This window comes from Oncorhynchus nerka, linkage group LG4 (assembly GCF_034236695.1).
Source record: "Oncorhynchus nerka isolate Pitt River linkage group LG4, Oner_Uvic_2.0, whole genome shotgun sequence".
NCBI classification, from domain to species: Eukaryota; Metazoa; Chordata; class Actinopteri; order Salmoniformes; family Salmonidae; genus Oncorhynchus; species Oncorhynchus nerka.
The window spans coordinates 42442769-42462249 of record NC_088399.1 but is presented as its reverse complement, the minus strand read 5'-3'; the positions used below and the strand labels follow the sequence as shown (position 1 = coordinate 42462249).

The 19481-nt window shown below is 47.5% G+C and overlaps 1 protein-coding gene across 1 annotated transcript in view; it reads right to left on the bottom strand.

Annotated features, from left to right (window-relative positions):
- The window catches only part of bmpr1bb (bone morphogenetic protein receptor, type IBb), a 119218-nt gene that overhangs the window by 92278 nt on the left and 7459 nt on the right, over window positions 1–19481 (bottom strand). The window contains exon 2 of the mRNA XM_029654946.1: window positions 17017–17086. The gene's annotated coding sequence lies outside the window, so the exon portion shown is untranslated. The remainder of the gene's footprint in view (window positions 1–17016; window positions 17087–19481) is intronic.

Below are 19481 nucleotides of genomic sequence, written 5' to 3'. Positions count from 1 at the left end.
GCGCTGTTAACTTCATCCTAGCCATCAACCAGTGGCTGAAATGGCTTTGCCAGTGTGCTCCTGAACCCATTACAGGGGTCACGACATTCAGATCTCCTCCAGAGAGGAGTGGGTTATCAAAGACATGCTCTCTCGTACAGATGACTTTTTCAAATGGTCGGGAAGTCAAAGAGACTAAATGTGCGGTGTTGAACGAAAGACTGATAAGCCGCAAACACTTAACACGAATGAAAAAAACAATCAATCAGGGAGTACTCTCGTCACGAAACATCTAGCTATCTTGGACATAAATGTAATGTTGCTGGCAAGTGGGCGGGGGGGAACAAGTTGAGGAGCTTGTCGATGAGTATTCAACCAGGCTTGATATGATTGGCATTCCCCCTCTGCCTGTGGTCATGAAGCTAGACGCTGTCAGAGAGGTGGCGCTCGCAAAGATTCAACATCTGTTTGCCAATGTGCATATCCCACAGAGGTTTATGAGGGGGATTAACAACAAAAAATGTTCAAGTAGTGAGAAAGTGGCTATGCTTAAACACACACACCACACGTGACTTTATCTTCCTGAGCTGAACAGAGGGGGGGTTTCGGTGTCCCGAATGTTGACTGGATATACAGCTCTACCAGACCGACTGACCTGCTGAACATGCTCAACAGTGACGGTGTGACAGTTAGAGCTAGCCAGAGCCTCCCTCGTTCTGGACTTACTGAGGGAGGAAGTAGAGATCTCCACCTGTCCACCTGGACCCGAATACCAAAGACCCAATTCGGGTCCAGAGCAGGTCTAGTTCCAGAATTCTAAATCATGTCACGGGTCTGGGTCGGATCTGATATGATTGTCACAGGTCTCGGGTATGTGTCGTTTTAACTGACTTGATGATGACAGACTTAAACGTTAAGAGGAGAAGGACATGGCTACAACGACCAAGAGCCAATAGGTAGGCTGCTACTTCATATTCTGAATGGAGCTGTTGTTATCTGTAACTGTCGGAGGAGAAAGCGCATGCAGCCTCAATTGGCCTCGATTTTGGAAGTGGGCTGCTAATTCAAATGATACATGGAGCCCTTTCTGACAAGCTCCTCAAGTACCTTTTCTTTTTGCATACCGCTTGGACACTCTGGGATACAGATACAAGTTGGCGATATTGATATTTAGCAGTCTGGGCCACGTACATGGGCTTATGGTACGTGGCCCCTTCAGGTTGCAGGCCTGCCTAAGAGTAGAGCAAAACAACCGGCTAGGTCAGTGGTCACCAACCTTTTCTGAGTCAAGATCACTTTCGGAGTCCAAATGAAAGCCGAGATCTGCCGCTCAGATTTCTTTTTTAAACATGACCTAAAAGCGTAAGATTTTGCAACATAAATCAATGAAAAACAGTACTGTAGCAATGAGGTCTGTGGAGTAGGCTATAGGCCTGCATATTGGTTATGCTTGAATTGCCCTGCCAATGTTGCTGTTCCCAGACAATATTGAAATATATACCGTTGAAGTCGGAAGTTTACATATATTTAGGTTGGAGTCATTAAAACTTGATTTTCAACCACTCCACAAATTTCTTGTTAACAAACTCTAGTTTTGGCAAGTCATTTAGGACATCTACTTGGCGCATGACAAGAGCAATTTTTCCAGCAACTGTTTACAGACAGATTATTTCATTATTAATTCACTGTATCACAATTCCAGTTGGTCAGAAGTTTACATACACTAATTTGACTGTGCCTTTAAAAAGCTTGGAAAATTCCAGAAAATACCATGGCTTTAGAAGCTTCTGATAGGCTAATTGACATAATTTGAGTTAATAGAAGGTGTACCTTTGGATGTATTTCAAGGCCTACCTTCAAACTCAATGCCTCTTTGCTTGACATCATGGGAAAATCTAAATTAATCAGCCAAGACTTCAGAAAAATAATTGTAGACCTTCACAAGTCTGGTTCATCATTGGAAGCAATTTCCAAATGCCTGACGGTACCAGGTTCATCTGTACAAACAATAGTATGCAGGTAAACACCATGGGACCACACAGCCGTCATACCGCTCAGGAAGGATACGCATTCTGTCTCCTAGAGATGAACATACTTTGGTGCGAAAGGTGCAAATCAATCCCAGAACAACAGCCAAGGACCTTGTGAAGATGCTGGAGGAAACAGGTACAAAAGTATCTATATCCACAGAACCTGAAAGGCCGCTCAGCAAGAAAGAAGTCACTGCTCCCAAAACCGCCATAAAAAATGCAGACTACGATTTGTAACTGCCCATGGCGACAAAGATCATACTTTTTGGAGAAATGTCCTCTGGTTTGATGAAACAAAAGTAGAATTTTTAGGCCATAATGACCATCATTATGTTTGGAGGAAAAAGGGGGAGGCTTGCAAGCCAAAGAACACTATCCCAACTGTGAAGCACGGGGGTGGAAAGACAATTATGTGGATATATTGAAGCAACATCTCAAGACATCAGTCAGGAAGTTAAAGCTTGTTCGCAAAATGGGTCTTCCAAATGGACAATGACCCCAAGCATACTTCCAAAGTTGTGGCAAAATGGCTTAAGGACAACAAATACAAGGTATTGGAATGGCCACCACAAGGCCCTGACCTCAATCCTATAGAAAATGTGTGGGCAGAACTGAAAAAGCGTGTGCGAGCAAGGAGGCCTACAAACCTGACTCAGTTACACCAGCTCTGTCAGGGGGAATGGGCCAAAATTCACCCAACTTATTGTGATAAGCTTGTGGAAGGCTACCCGAAACATTTGACCCAAGTTAAACAGTTTAAAAGCAATGCTACAAAATACTAATTGAGTGTATGTAAACTTCTGACCCACTGGGAATGTGATGAACGAAATAAAAGCTGAAATAAATCATTCTCTCTACTATTATTCTGACATTTCACATTCTTAAAATAAACTGGTGATCCTAGCTGACCTAAGACAGGGAATTTTTACTAGGATTAAATGTCAGGAATTGTGAAAAACGGAGTTTAAATGTATTTGGTCAAGGTGTATGTAAACTTCCAACTTCAACTAGTATATATTATTATTGATTGGTATATGATCGCACTGGTAATAGATCATTTCAAATCAAATGTTATTTGTCAGACGTTCCGAATACAACAGGTGTAGACCTTACAGTGAAATGCTTACTTACAAGCCCTTAACCAACAATGCAGTTTTAAGAAAAATAAGAGTTTCAGAAAATATTTACTAAATAGACGAAAGTAAAAAATAAATAAATAACAATAACAATAACAAGGCTACCGGTAGAGTCAATGTGTGGGGGTACAGGTTAGTCGAGGTAATTGAGTTAATACAGTATGCACATGTAGGTAGGGGTAAAGTGACTGCATCGATAATAAACAGAGAGTAGCAGCAGCGTAAAAAAGGGTGTGTCAATGTCAATAGTCTGGGTAGCCATTTGATTAGCTGTGCAGCAGTCTTATGGCTTGCGGGTAGAAGCTGTTAAGACACCTCTTGGACCGCTCTCCGATACCGTTTGCCATGAGGTACCAGAGAGAACGGTCTGACTAGGGTGGCTGGAGTTTTTGGCAATTTTTAGGGCCTTCTTCTGACACAGCCTGGTATAGAGGTCCTGGATGGCAGGAAGCTTGGCCCTCTTGGCCCTACCCTCTGTAGCACCTTGCGGTCGGAGGCCGAGCAGTTGCCATACCAGCCGGAGATGCAACCAGTCAGATTGCTCTCGATGGTGCAGCTGTAGAACTTTGAGGATCTGAGGACCCATGCCAAAACTTTTCAGTCTGCTGAGGAGTAATAGGTTTTGTTGTGCCCTCTTCACAGCTGTCTTGGTGTGTTTGGACCATGATAGTTTGTTGGTGATGTGGACACCAAGGAACTTGAAGCTCTCAACCTGATCCACTACAGTCCTGTTGATGAGAATGGGGCGAGCTCAGCCGCCCCTTCCAGTAGTCCACGATCATCTCCTTTGTCTTGGTCACGTTGAGGGTGAGGTTGTTGTTCTGGCACCACACTGCCAGGTTTTCGATCTCCTCCCTGTAGGCAGTCTCGTTGTTGTCGGTGATCAGGCCTACCATGATGTGTCGTTGGCAAACTTAAATGATGGTGTTGGAGTCATGCTTGGACACTTAGTCATGGGTGAACAGGGAGTACAGAAGGGGATAAAGCACGCACCCCTGTGGGGCCCTTGTGTTGAGGATGAACGTGGCGGATGTGTTGTTACCTACCCTTACCACCTGGGGGCGGCCTGTCAGGAAGTCCAGGGAGGAGTTTAGTCCCAGGGTCCTTTGCTTAGTGATGAGCTTTGAAGGCACTATGATGTTGAACGCTGAGCTGTAGTCAATGAACAGCATTCTCACATAGGTGTTGCTTTTGTCCAGGTGGGAAAGGGCAGTGTGGAGTCCAATAGAGATTGCGTCATCTGTGAATCTGTTGGGGCAGTATGCAAATTGGAGTGGGTCTAGCGTTTCTGGGATGATGGTGTTGATGTGAGCCATGACCAGTCTTTCAAAGCACTTCATGGCTACAGACGTGAGTGCTACGGGTCGGTAGTCATTTAGGCAGGTTACATTGGTGTTTTGGGGCACAGGGACTATGGTGGTCTGCTTGAAACATGTTGGTATTACAGACTTGGTCAGGGAGAGGTTGAAAATGTCAGTCAAGACACTTTCCAGTTGGTCAGCGCATGCTCGGAGTACACGTCCTGGTAATCTGTCTGGTCCGCTGCCGTGTGATTGTTGACCTGTTTAAAGGTCTTACTCACATCAGCTATGGAGAGCGTGGTCACACAGTTGTTCCGGACAGCTGATGCTCTCATGAATGCTTCAGTGTTGCTTGTTTCACAGCGCGAATAGAAGTAATTTAGCTCGTCTGGTAGGCTCGTGTCACTGGGCAGCTCGCGGCTGGGCTTCCCTTTGTAGTAGGTAATAGTTTGCAAGCGCTGCCACATCTGATGAGTGTTGGAGCTGGTGTAGTAGGATTCAATCTGTATTGACACTGTCCGTTTGATGGTTCGTCATTGTGCGTAGCAGGATTTCTTATAAGCGTCCAGGTTAGATGTTGATGTTGGCTGTAATCTATGGCTTCTGGTTGGGGTATGTATATACAGTCACTGTGGGGACGACGTCATCGATGCACTTATTGATGAAGCTGATCACTGATGTGGTGTACTTCTCAATGCCATATTTCAGTCTGTGCTAGCAAAACAGTCCTGTAGCTTAGCATCTGCGTCATCTGACCACTTCCGTATTGAGCGAGTCACTGGTACTTCCTACTTTGGTTTTTGCTTGTAAGCAGGAATTAGGAGGATAGAATTATGGTCAGATTTGTAAAATGGAGGGCGAGGGAGAGCTTTGCACGCGTCTCTGTGTGTGGAGTAAAGGTGGTCTAGAGTTTGTTTTCCTCCTCTGGTTGGTGCTGGTAGAAGCTGGTAGAAGTTAGGTAAAACGGATTTAAGTTTCCCTGCATTAAAGTTCCGGCCACCAGGAGCGCCGCCTCTGGATGAGCATTTTCTTGTTTGCTTATGGCGGAATACAGCTCATTGAGTGCGGTCTTAGTGCCAGCATTGGCTTGTGGTAGTAAATAGACGGCTACAAAAAAACATCAGAACAGCGTGGCTGTATTCTTTGAGTCTCTAGTCATGGTCTTCAAAGTTTAGAATTCTCACCACCAACTTTGCATTCAAGGTTTCTTTTTACAGTCTCGAGGAAACTGTGCAATCTGATTGGCCAGAGGTAGGCCTATAGGTGCCCTTGATTTGATCTCTGGGCCTGCTGGGTAGGCAAAGTTCTACCTTCAGACACATGAAATGGTTAAAAATGGGAACACTCTGCCTTCCCGGCGCTAGGGCTGCTGAATCAATTGCACCTTTCATCAACAGCACGAAACAAATTTTAAAAAGTACTAACGCAAGGTTTATCGTTGGTTTTTTTACAGAAATATTTGGTGATCGACTAGGAATGCCTTGGAGATGGACCCGTTGAGACCACTGGTCTAGGTCCTGCTCTGTTTAAGGCATTATGGGCAGCCTAGCTGTGTGGAGGAGGTGGTTTTTGTGTCCTTACATGTCCATGCATCAACAACCTTTACATTGTTTGAATCCTTTATGATGTAATGTGATTTGTGTTTAAAGTGTGTGTGTGTGTGTGTGTGTGTGTGCGTGCGTGCGTGCGTGCGTGTGTGTGTGAGTGCATGGTCTTTCATGTGTCCAGCTCAAATGAGAATGAGGAAACCAATAAAGCCACAAAATATTGGCCCTGTGAAACAAAAGCAGCTTATCCTCAAATTTCCTGCCAGCGAGACTCCCTAGGCCCAGCACTGAGGCACTCATTAATTGAAGTTGATCTTTAAGGAAAGTACAAGAGTACTACTGTACTCTACTGCAGCAGCACAGCTCTGCAGCCGGAGCCACAGAACACAGGTGGAGGGAGAGGGGAGAGCAGTGGAGTAGAGCAGCTGTTCACACACTCCCCCTTCCTCACAGCCCAGCCTCCTTGGTTTATAGAAACGCAGCAAAAAGTTACATTCCCAGATTAGTGTTTTACGTTCTCTGAACAGATACGGTATTGGTGCTGGACTGTTCTGTTCAGCTGTTGTGAGTAGACTAGGGTGGCTGCTGTGATGGTAATGTTGTAAAGATAACACTGCATGGTAATGTTGTAAAGATAACACTGTGTGGTAATGGTGTAATGATAACACTGTGTGGTAATGGTGTAACGATAACACTGTGTGGTAATGGTGTAATGATAACACTGCGTGGTAATGGTGTAATGTTAACACTGTGTGGTAATGGTGTAATGATAACACTGCGTGGTAATGGTGTAACGATAACACTGTGTGGTAATGGTGTAATGATAACACTGCGTGGTAATTGTGTAATGATAACACTGCGTGGTAATGGTGTAATGATAACACTGCGTGGTAATGGTGTAATGATAACACTGCGTGGTAATGGTGTAATGATATCGCTGCGTGGTATGGTAATGGTATAATGATAACACTGCGTGGTAATGGTGTAATGATAACACCGCGTGGTAATGGTGTAATGATATCGCTGCGTGGTATGGTAATGGTATAATGATAACACTGTGTGGTAATGGTGTAATGATAACACTGCATGGTAATGGTGTAATGATAACACTGCGTGGTAATGGTGTAATGATAACACTGCGTGGTAATGGTGTAATGATAACACTGGGTGGTAATGGTGTAATGATAACACTGGGTGGTAATGGTGTAATGATAACACTGTGAGGTAATGTGGTAATGATAGTACTTGAACAGGTAACCATAACAGTGACATGACTATTCCATAAGAATAGATAAAACAACTTTCCTAAGAGATCAAGAGATCAAGATCACAACTTACTTATAATGAACAAAAATATAAACACAAAATGCAACAATTAATAATTTACTAAGTTACAGATGAGGAAATAAATCAGTCAATTGCAATACATGAATTAAGCCCTAATCTATGGATTTCACATTACTGGGCAGGGGCACAGCCATGGGTGGGCCTGGGAGGGCATAGGCCCACCCACTTGGAAGCCAGGACCACCCACTGGGGAGGCCCCGGCAATCAGAATGAGTTTTCCCACACAAAAGGGCTTTACTACAGACAGAAATACTACTCAGTTTCATCAGCTGTCTCGGTGGCTGGTCTCAGACGATTCCGCAGGAGACCAAATGTGGAGTTCCTGGGCTGGCGTGATTACATATGTTCTATGGTTGTGAGGCCGGGCGGACGTACTGCCAAATTCTCTAAAACGACATTGGAAGAGGCTTTATGGTAGAGAAATTAACATTCAATTATCTGGCAACAGCTCTGGTGGACATTCCTGCAGTCAGCATGCCAATTGCATGCTCCCTCAAAACTTGAGACATCTGTGGCATTGTGTTGTGTGACAAACCAGCACATTTTAGCCTTTGATTGTCCCCAGCACAAGATGCACCTGTGTAAAGATCATGCTATTTAATCAGCTTCTTGATATGCCACACCTGTCAGGCGGATGGATGATCTTGGCAAAGCAGAAATGCTCACTAAAAGGGATGTAAACAAACGTGTGCACAAAAGTTGAAAAATGAAAAATTGGGCAAAACACTTTACATGTTGAGTTGATATCTTTGTTCAGTGTAGTTACGTAGAGAAATCTGTAGATATACATGGTATTATATGTAGCCATGTCTGAGTAATAAACAGCTGTATCTAGGCCTGGTACACCTGTAATAACAGTCCAGTCTGTTGCAGAATAGCTGCTACTCTCCATATGTAACCTGATACCTTCTATACTCTACCTAGGCACTCAAGACTCATCAGAGAGGCCAGACTCATTCCAGCAGTCAGACAGACAGACAGACAGACAGAGAGAGAGAGACAGAGACACAGAGAGAGAGAGAGAGAGAGAGAGAGACAGAGACAGAGACAGAGACACACAGAGAGAGAGAGAGAGAGAGAGACAGAGACAGAGACAGAGAGAGACAGAGAGAGACAGAGACAGAGAGGCAGAGACAGAGACAGGCAGAGAGAGAGAGAGAGAGAGAGAGAGAGAGAGAGCGAGAGAGAGAGCAAGAGGGAGAGGGAGAGAGAGAGAGAGAGCAAGAGGGAGGAGAGAGAGAGAGAGAGAGAGAGAGAGAGAGAGCAAGAGGGAGAGAGAGAGAGAGAGCAAGAGGGAGAGGGAGAGAGAGAGAGAGCAAGAGGGAGAGGGAGAGAGAGAGAGAGAGAGAGAGAAAGAGAACGGCACACTGTTACAGCTGGACAGAGGATTAGTAGAAACATGGTAGAATATGAGAAGGGGTGAATGAGACACGAAAGAAAGAGAGAAACGGAGAAGCATTGGTCTTTCGTTGATCCGTTCAGGCTGATCTCTGTTCCAGGAATATGATTAGGGATTATTCTGTTATTTTTATAAATGTCTGTGAAGCTTTATACCCTCCCCTCCCCTTCAGTCTTGGCAAACACCACAGAGAGAGAGAGAGAGAGAGAGAGAGAGAGGGAGCGAGAGAGGGAGCGAGAGCGAGAACTAGAGAGAAAAAGAGAGATAATTATAGAGAGAGTCAAGAATGAGAGAGACTGAAAATAGAAATGTAGGAGAGAGTCTCCACGGTCAATGAGCCTCAAAAAGACAAGGAGATCCAGAGAAATAGCCATGTCACCTCGAGCCGGTCTGTTGAGGCCAGCTTCCCCCCCAGCACTGTCACTCTCTGGGGACGACAGCTAGCCGGCCGCATGACCCTAGTCTATCGTCAACAAATACTAGTGTGACTTTTAAAAGCTTTTTAAAATGATCTGTCCTCATATGAAAGTTATAGGCAGAGCGTCTGGCACACAGACAGGACCAGCAGCTGCACAGAGACAAAACTACAGGTGAATTAGTCAGACGCTGAAATGGGTCTAACATTTGATACTCCAGAAAAATGATATTAGGAGAGTGTCCTGGGTTTGACAGCGAGTGAGGATGATATGGGGACGTTGACGGCACGAGGCCGACGTCATCTATTTTGGCTGGCTCTCTAATCCAGCGATGTGAGCTAAACACCTGCCAGGCATTCTACCACAGTGCTGCCTGTGCAACCTGTGTGTGTTTGTTTGTTGATGTGCGTTTGTGTCGCTCCACTATTTATACTCAAATTGGCTGATCGAAAGGGAAGCTGCCTGGCTGCACATTGTCCATCCCCGTTCCAGATATAGTGCGGTGCTAACTGTGAGCCATTGTTGAGAGTCCAGAGTGAAGTGGAATGTGGCACTGCACGCCACCAGAACACCTAACTGCACACACACACCACTTGTCACACCCTCACATCTCATCAAAACACACCACCGACGATCTAATCTATATATGCATCCATACAGTCAGTCAATCTCTATCAAGTGTCTGTTACACATTGTTTTTAGGGTATTTTACCATTTCTAAATAACATCCGTCAGCTTCATCGGTCTATGTCTGTTTCATTCTTTATTGTTTGTCACCAGGATGTTATTTAAACTGTAATTAAGAGATTACCCAGAGCAGCCGCGGATAAGAGAGAGGGTGGACCCCAGATAGCATCTATGCAAAAGCGGTCCTGTGCCCTCTCCTCTCTGGGTGGCCTACACAGTAGAGAGGGTCGAGGCCTAGGGCTCGGCATGCAAAGCTTTGATGTCATCACATTTCCATGCAGACAACCGTAGCCAGTCCAGGTACGGCTCAGATCGCCCTCTGCCCTGTATGTATGTAAAAAGCACACGCGAAATCCATTTGAATCTGTCATCAAAAACAGAGGGGTTTGGCAGGCGAATAACGTGAGCGGGAGAGAAATAGATTTCATCTGTTTTCCCCGTCTCTCCCTGCAGTCAGAATGGCACTTGCTGTCAAAAGCAGTTAGCGGACGAACGTGGGGATTCGTTGTAACTACACTCCAAGACATAGCCAGGGAATTTAGAACAAAGTCGCTCAGTCGGTATTAGTTCTTCAAAGGACATTCAACATAATATGTGATGGATGTGTTTTCAGAGTGGCGAAATCAATTGGAACTAAAAACCCTCACAGTACACATTTGAAGAAATGTGGGGCATTTAAATCTCTTGGTGTGTTTATGTATGTGGTTATGGGGTTGGGAGGGTTTGGGGTGTTCTAAAGCAGAGTCAGGTCTTAAAACAGGTTGCAAAGCTTAAGGAACGTTTCGAAAGCCGCATGCCAGTGCAGTTACAATTCAATTATAGTACAGTATTAGTTTCATGTTTCAACGTTTGTCACATGCACAGGATACAGCAGGTGTAAACAGTACAGTGAAATGCTGACTTGTGAGCTCTTTCCCAACAATGCCGTATTCAAGGAAATAATATAAAGTAGGAAAAACAAACGAAACACACAGGAAAAAGAGACACGAGACTGCAAGCTATACACAGGCTCAGTCCCAGTACAAAGCCGAGTCAGTAGAACCGAGTCAGTAGGGCCGAGTCAGTAGGGCCGAGTCAGTAGGGCCGCGTCAGTAGAGCCGAGTCAGTAGGGCCGAGTCAGTAGAGTCGAGTCAGTAGAGTCGAGTCAGTAACATTTAACATAACATTTAAGTCATTTAGCAGACGCTCTTATCCAGAGCGACTTACAAATTGGTGCATTCACCTTATGACCTCCAGTGGAACAGTAGTGCATCTAAATCTTTTCAGGGGAGGGGGTGAGAGGGATTACTTTATCCTATCCTAGGTATTCCTTAAAGAGGTGGGGTTTCAGGTGTCTCCGGAAGGTGGTGATTGACTCCGCTGTCCTGGCGTCGTGAGGGAGTTTGTTCCACCATTGGGGGGCCAGAGCAGCGAACAGTTTTGACTGGGCTGAGCGGGAACTGTACTTCCTCAGTGGTAGGGAGGCGAGCAGGCCAGAGGTGGATGAACGCAGTGCCCTTGTTTGGGTGTAGGGCCTGATCAGAGCCTGGAGGTACTGAGGTGCCGTTCCCCTCACAGCTCCGTGAGGCAAGCACCATGGTCTTGTAGCGGATGCGAGCTTCAACTGGAAGCCAGTGGAGGGAGCGGAGGAGCGGGGTGACGTGAGAGAACTTGGGAAGGTTGAACACCAGACGGGCTGCGGCGTTCTGGATGAGTTGTAGGGTTTAATGGCACAGGCAGGAGCCCAGCCAACAGCGAGTTGCAGTAATCCAGACGGGAGATGACAAGTGCCTGGATTAGGACCTGCGCCGCTTCCTGTGTGAGGCAGGGTCGTACTCTGCGGATGTTGTAGAGCATGAACCTACAGGAACGGGCCACCGCCTTGATGTTAGTTGAGAACGACAGGGTGTTGTCCAGGATCACGCCAAGGTTCTTAGCGCTCTGGGAGGAGGACACAATGGAGTTGTCAACCGTGATGGCGAGATCATGGAACGGGCAGTCCTTCCCGGGAGGAAGAGCAGTTCCGTCTTGCCGAGGTTCAGCTTGAGGTGGTGATCCGTCATCCACACGGATATGTCTGCCAGACATGCAGAGATGCGATTCGCCACCTGGTCATCAGAAGGGGGAAAGGAGAAGATTAATTGTGTGTCGTCTGCATAGCAATGATAGGAGAGACCATGTGAGGTTATGACAGAGCCAAGTGACTTGGTGTATAGCGAGAATAGGAGAGGGCCTAGAACAGAGCCCTGGGGGACACCAGTGGTGAGAGCACGTGGTGTGGAGACGGATTCTCGCCACGCCACCTGGTAGGAGCGACCTGTCAGGTAGGACGCAATCCAAGCGTGGGCCGCGCCGGAGATGCCCAACTCGGAGAGGGTGGAGAGGAGGATCTGATGGTTCACAGTATCGAAGGCAGCCGATAGGTCTAGAAGGATGAGAGCAGAGGAGAGAGAGTTAGCTTTAGCAGTGCGGAGCGCCTCCGTGATACAGAGAAGAGCAGTCTCAGTTGAATGACTAGTCTTGAAACCTGACTGATTTGGATCAAGAAGGTCATTCTGAGAGAGATAGCGGGAGAGCTGGCCAAGGACGGCACGTTCAAGAGTTTTGGAGAGAAAAGAAAGAAGGGATACTGGTCTGTAGTTGTTGACATCGGAGGGATCGAGTGTAGGTTTTTTCAGAAGGGTGCAACTCTCGCTCTCTTGAAGACGGAAGGGACGTAGCCAGCGGTCAGGGATGAGTTGATGAGCGAGGTGAGGTAAGGGAGGAGGTCTCCGGAAATGGTCTGGAGAAGAGAGGAGGGGATAGGGTCAAGCGGGCAGGTTGTAGGGCGGCCGGCCGTCACAAGACGCGAGATTTCATCTGGAGAGAGAGGGGAGAAAGAGGTCAGAGCACAGGGTAGGGCAGTGTGAGCAGAACCAGCGGTGTCGTTTGACTTAGCAAACGAGGATCGGATGTCGTCGACCTTCTTTTCAAAATGGTTGACGAAGTCATCTGCAGAGAGGGAGGAGGGGGAGGGGAGGAGGATTCAGGAGGGAGGAGAAGGTTGCAAAGAGCTTCCTAGGGTTAGAGGCAGATGCTTGGAATTTAGAGTGGTAGAAAGTGGCTTTAGCAGCAGAGAGAGAAGAGGAAAATGTAGAGAGGAGGGAGTGAAAGGATGTCAGGTCCGCAGGGGAGGCGAGTTTTCCTCCATTTCCGCTCGGCTGCCCGGAGCCTGTTCTGTGAGCTCGCAATGAGTCGTCGAGCCACGGAGCGGGAGGGGAGGACCGAGCCGGCCTGGAGGATAGGGGACATAGAGAGTCAAAGGATGCAGAAAGGGAGGAGAGGAGGGTTGAGGAGGCAGAATCAGGAGATAGGTTGGAGAAGGTTTGAGCAGAGGGAAGAGATGATAGGATGGAAGAGGAGAGAGTAGCGGGGGAGAGAGAGCGAAGGTTGGGACGGCGCGATACCATCCGAGTAGGGGCAGTGTGGGAAGTGTTGGATGAGAGCGAGAGGGAAAAGGATACAAGGTAGTGGTCGGAGACTTGGAGGGAGTTGCAACGAGGTTAGTGGAAGAACAGCATCTAGTAAAGATGAGGTCGAGCGTATTTCCTGCCTTGTGAGTAGGGGGAAGGTGAGAGGGTGAGGTCAAAGAGGAGAGGAGTGGAAAGAAGGAGGCAGAGAGGAATGAGTCAAAGGTAGGCGTGGGGAGGTTAAAGTCGCCCAGAACTGTGAGAGGTGAGCCGTCCTCTGGAAAGGAGCTTATCAAGGCATCAAGCTCATTGATGAACTCTCCGAGGGAACCTGGAGGGCGATAAATGATAAGGATGTTAAGCTTGAAAGGGCTGGTAACTGTGACAGCATGGAATTCAAAGGAGGCGATAGACAGATGGGTAAGGGGAGAAAAGAGAATGACCACTTGGGAGAGATGAGGATCCCGGTGCCACCACCCCGCTGACCAGAAGCTCTCGGGGTGTGCGAGAACACGTGGGCAGACGAAGAGAGAGCAGTAGGAGTAGCAGTGTTGTCTGTGGTGATCCATGTTTCCGTCAGTGCCAAGAAGTCGAGGGACTGGAGGGAGACGTAGGCGGAGATGAACTCTGCCTTGTTGGCCGCAGATCGGCAGTTCCAGAGGCTACCGGAGACCTGGAACTCCACGTGGGTCGTGCGCGCTGGGACCACCAGATTAGGGTGGCCGCGGCCACGCGGTGTGGAGCGTTTGTATGGTCTGTGCAGAGAGGAGAGAACAGGGATAGACAGACACATAGTTGACAGGCTACACAAGAGGCTACGCTAATGCAAAGGAGATTGGAATGACAAGTGGACTACACGTCACGAGTGTTCAGAGAGTTAAGCTTACGTAGCAAGAATCTTATTGACTAAGATGATTAAAATGATACAGTACTGCTGAAGTAGGCTAGCTGGCAGAGGCTGCGTTGTTGACTAAGTAGGCTAGTTGGCATTGGCTGCGTTGTTGACACTACACTAATCAAGTCGTTCCGTTGAGTGTAATAGTTTCTACTGTGCTGCTATTCGGGGCTAGCTGGCTAGCTAGCAGTGTTGATTACGTTACGTTGCGTTAAAAGAACGACAATAGCTGGCTAACTAACCTAGGAAGTCGCTCTAGACTACACAATTATCTTTGATACAAAGACGGCTGTGTAGCTAGCTATGTAGCTAGCTACGATCAAACAAATCAAGCCGTTGTACTGTAATGAAATGAAATAGAGTCGAGTCAGTAGAACCGAGTCAGTAGGGCCGAGTCAGTAGGGCCGAGTCAGTAGGGCCGAGTCAGTAGGGCCGAGTCAGTAGGGCCGAGTCAGTAGAGCCGAGTCAGTAGGGCCGAGTCAGTAGAGTCGAGTCAGTAGAGTCGAGTCAGTAGAGTCGAGTCAGTAGAACCGAGTCAGTAGAGCCGAGTCAGTAGAGCCGAGTCAGTAGGGCCGAGTCAATAGGGCCGAGTCAGTAGGGCCGAGTCAGTAGGGCCGAGTCAGTAGAGCCGAGTCAGTAGAGTCGAGTCAGTAGAACCGAGTCAGTAGGGCCGAGTCAGTAGGGCCGAGTCAGTAGGGCCGAGTCAGTAGAGCCGAGTCAGTAGAGTCGAGTCAGTAGAACCGAGTCAGTAGGGCCGAGTCAGTAGAGCCGAGTCAGTAGGGCCGAGTCAGTAGGGCCGAGTCAGTAGAGCCGAGCCGAGTCAGTAGGGCCGAGTCAGTAGAGCCGAGTCAGTAGGGCCGAGTCAGTAGAGTCGAGTCAGTAGAGTCGAGTCAGTAGAGTCGAGTCAGTAGAACCGAGTCAGTAGAGCCGAGTCAGTAGAGCCGAGTCAGTAGGGCCGAGTCAATAGGGCCGAGTCAGTAGGGCCGAGTCAGTAGGGCCGAGTCAGTAGAGCCGAGTCAGTAGAGTCGAGTCAGTAGAGCCGAGTCAGTAGGGCCGAGTCAGTAGGGCCGAGTCAGTAGGGCCGAGTCAGTAGGGCCGAGTCAGTAGAGCCGAGTCAGTAGAGTCGAGTCAGTAGAACCGAGTCAGTAGGGCCGAGTCAGTAGAGCCGAGTCAGTAGGGCCGAGTCAGTAGGGCCGAGTCAGTAGAGCCGAGTCAGTAGAGCCGAGTCAGTAGGGCCGAGTCAGTAGAGCCGAGTCAGTAGAGCCGAGTCAGTAGACCACTAAACCAACAGAAATGAGCAGGGCTACCTGTTAGATCTCCAATTGCACTTTAAAACAGGTGTAATCATAAGTTAAAAGGTTAAAAAAAATAAAAAAATACCATGAGCTGCTTTAATTACCCACTGAGTTACAGCATATCAACACACACCAACATCCTGGTTGCTACATGTCTGCCTGAGCTTGGTGTGTGTGTGTGTGTGTGTGTGTGTGTGTGTGTGTGTGTGTGTGTGTGTGTGTGTGTGTGTGTGTGTGTGTGTGTGTGTGTGTGTGTGTGCGTGTGTGTATATACGCCTGTGTGTGCGTCCATGTACAATACAGTAATGTTTTCCATATAGAGGATGCGCACTCAATTCAATTCAATCAATGTCAATGTGACTTCTCTCAGTTTCCTTCTCCCTCCGACACAGCTGTCTCTTATTTGCCAGGATCCAGCCGTAGAGAGAGAGACCCAGTGGGAACTTTTAACACATAGATTCTTGACATTCTTTAACGGGTTTGAGTTACTCTCCGTCCAAACCAGCGCTCCACTACTACAATCCTCTCCTATTTCCGGACACGAGGTCAGTGTGAGAATCTGCATTCCACAGCCTCTCACCAACACAAGCAGGTATTGTCCTCTGTAGAGGGGACTCTTCACTGGCTTCAGATCAGATCCCACTGTTGGAGCGGTGTCAGTGTTGTCATCACATTGTGTTGTTTATGACGGGTCCTGTAGTGGCAAGTCTCACTGCTTAATGGTTAAGGGACGCTAACTGAAGTCCACAGCAGCAACTCTCTGACACAGTGTGGAAATCAAAGAGAGAGAAGGTACTGTATAAGAGGTCACGTCAGAGACACTTTATGTTGAACGATCGCACTCAATGATGTGTGGCCTTCACACGTTCTGTTCTATTCACACTCAGTCCCCAATTGAACAGTCCTCAGATCAGCTACGGGGGACCATTCTGGAACAGGCCCTCATGGCCCTTACGTCGCACCTGCCCACAGGTCAGCTGTGACGTGAGGTTCAGTCAGTCCCACGCCTGTAGAGTGTTGCTCAGCTGCTACCGTCAACCTGTCAGCTCCACGCATCACCTTTTAATCAGTCACCATGGTGACCAGGTTGGGGTAAGCAGGCACAGTGTGCCATCCCACATTCATCTCTCACTCAGTCAGAGGGATCCATGTCACAGAGCCCCCCTACACACACACACACACACACACACACACACACACACACACACACACACACATAGACCCTGTGGTGATGCCACAATCAGCCACACACAGACACCCATGCCCTGGGACTGGCAGGTGGAGCAGGACTATCCATAGAGCATCCATTGGCCTCCGTTACTGTGTCTGATTCTGCCACGTACACAGGGATTACTATTAGCTGCAGTATGGGTTCTCGTCCATCCTAATCCATGTACTCTGGAGTTAGTCAATTAGTCACTTCTCTGGAAGGGCAAGGCCACCTAGCCACCACTGAGCTCGCTACACACACAATAAGAGACTAGCGTAGGGCAATCAAACACTCAGCGCAATGTAATAAACTATTTTGGAAATTCAAGGATGGAAAACAGACTCACCATCCAACAACGAGGGGTTAAACAACGGTCTGTCATTATGGCCATCCAAAGTCACAGCTCCTGTCTTCTCCTAGAAGCAAAAGGGAAAGTTGGTAAAGAAGGTTTGCATAATCGTACAGTATATTTTCCATGTATACAAAAATGGTGATTGCCAGACTTGATTCAGACTTCATTTCAGCCAGGTTCAAGGCATTACCCCACCTGGGATTTAAACCAATGCCCCTAGACAACAGTAAACAACTACACCCCCTCTCACGGTCTCTCCCCTCCTCTTCCTTATTCTCCTGTATATCCTCCTCTTTCTCCCCCTAACAACATAATGTCTGTTTTCTCACATAGGGTTAAAGACCTTCCAGGCAAAGAGGACACTGAAGTAATTCCTGCTCTTTCCCTTCTCCCTTCATCAGATAGAGAGAGACCGAGAGAGACAGAGAGACAGATTGAGAGAGAGAGACAGAGAGAGAGACCGAGAGACAGAGAGAAAGACCGAGAGAGACAGAGACAGAGAGACAGAGAGACAGAGAGAGAGAGACCGAGAGAGACAGAGACAGAGAGAGAGAGATTCTCACAGTGATGTTGGCGACTGGGTGGATTATCACTAATTATCAAAGACCAACTAGAACCTAAAGGAAAGGAGATGATTGGTAAAAAGTGGAACAAGACGAGGCCTCCTCAACTTCTTCCTCCCACCCCCTCATTTTTCCCTTCTTCTTCCTCCTCCTCACCTCACTGGAGACCATGTGTTTCCCCCTCAGGAATATAACAGTCTTATTGATATCACACTGGTCTAGACTGAACTCTTATCAAAGAGCTAATCTTTATATATATCCAGATATGAAAGATGTCTCACTTCCAGGAATCTCAGAGGGACTATGAATAGATACATCAGAGTTTAAAAAATGGGTAGGCCTAAAAAAAAAGAAGTGATTGTTCTATTGTTCTAAAGCTGAGAGTTCACTCATAGGAGATGGTGAGTCCTTTACGTCCTTGTCCCAATGAGGAAACCCAGAACTCTGTTAATATGAAGACAGCAGAATCTATCCCCTTCATCTCTCCTCTTCCCCGACGTCCTGTCTCCTAGGCCTCCTGAGGGAGGAGAATGTCTGGTGCAGACACAAGCAGAGACCTGCATCCCTGGGTCTGTGAACTGATGTGAGCATTGTTTTCCAGGGGAAAGGGAACATGTTTTTTCTTCCTTCAGAGTGTCTGGGTGTGCATGGGGACTACAGAGTGTCAGTGAGTGGGAGGAACGCCAGCTGCAGTATTGGCAGAAGGAAAGCAAAGGGATTGGGTAATGGGTGGAAAAGCCATACCTTTGTAAAACCTTGGTACCAGATGCTCTTGAGCTCTGAAGTGTGTGTGTGTGTGTGTGCAAAAATGCATGCTTGTGGGTGCGCACACGCGAGAGAGCTACACTACATGACCAAAAGTATGTGGACACCTGCTCGTCAAACATCTCATTCCAAAATCATGGGCATTAATATGGAGTTGGTCCCCACTTTGCTGTAATAACAGCCTCCACTCTTCTGGGAAGGCATTCCACTAGATGCTGGAACATTGCTGCGGGGACTTGCTTCCACTCAGGCACAAGAGCAGTAGTGAGGTCGGGCCCTGATGTTGGGCGATTAGGCCTGGCTCGCAGTCGGCGTTCCAATTCATTCCAAAGGTGTTCGATGGGGATGAAGTCAGGGCTCTGTGCAGGCCAGTCAAGTTCTGCCACACAGATCTTGACAAACCTTTTGTGTGTGGACCTGCTCCAGAGTCCAATGGCGGCGAGCTTTACACCACTCCAGCCAACGCTTGGCATTGCACTTGGTGATCTAAGGCTTGTGTGCAGGCTGCACGGCCATGGAAACCCATTTCATGAAGCTCCAGACTAACAGTTATTGTGCTGACGTTGCTTCCAGAAGCAGTTTGGAACTCGGTAGTGAGTGTTGCAACCGAGGACAGACGATTTGTACATGCTACGCGCTTCAGCACTCAGAGGTCAGAGGTCTCGTTCTGCGAGCTTGTGTGGCCTACCACTTTGTTACAGACTTATGCTAAAATTGATTAAATAAATATTTTTCCTCATCAATCTACACTCAATACCCCATAATGACAAATCGAAAACAGGTTTTTAGACACAATACTTATGTATGTATTCAGACCCTTCACTATGAGACTTGAAATTGAGCTCCGGTGCATCCTGTTTCTATTGGTCATCCTTGAGATGTTTCTACAACCTGATTGGAGTCCACCTGTGGTCAATTCAATTGATTGGACATGATTTGGAAAGGCACACACCTGTCTGTATAAGGTCCCACAGTTGACCGTGCATGTCAGAGCAAAAACCAAACCAAGCCCTCAAAGGAATTGTCCGTAGAGCTCCGAGACAGGATTGTGTCGAGGCACGGATCTGGGAAGAGTACCAAAAAGTCTGCGGCATTGAAGGTCCTCAAGAACAAAGTGGCCTTCATCATTCT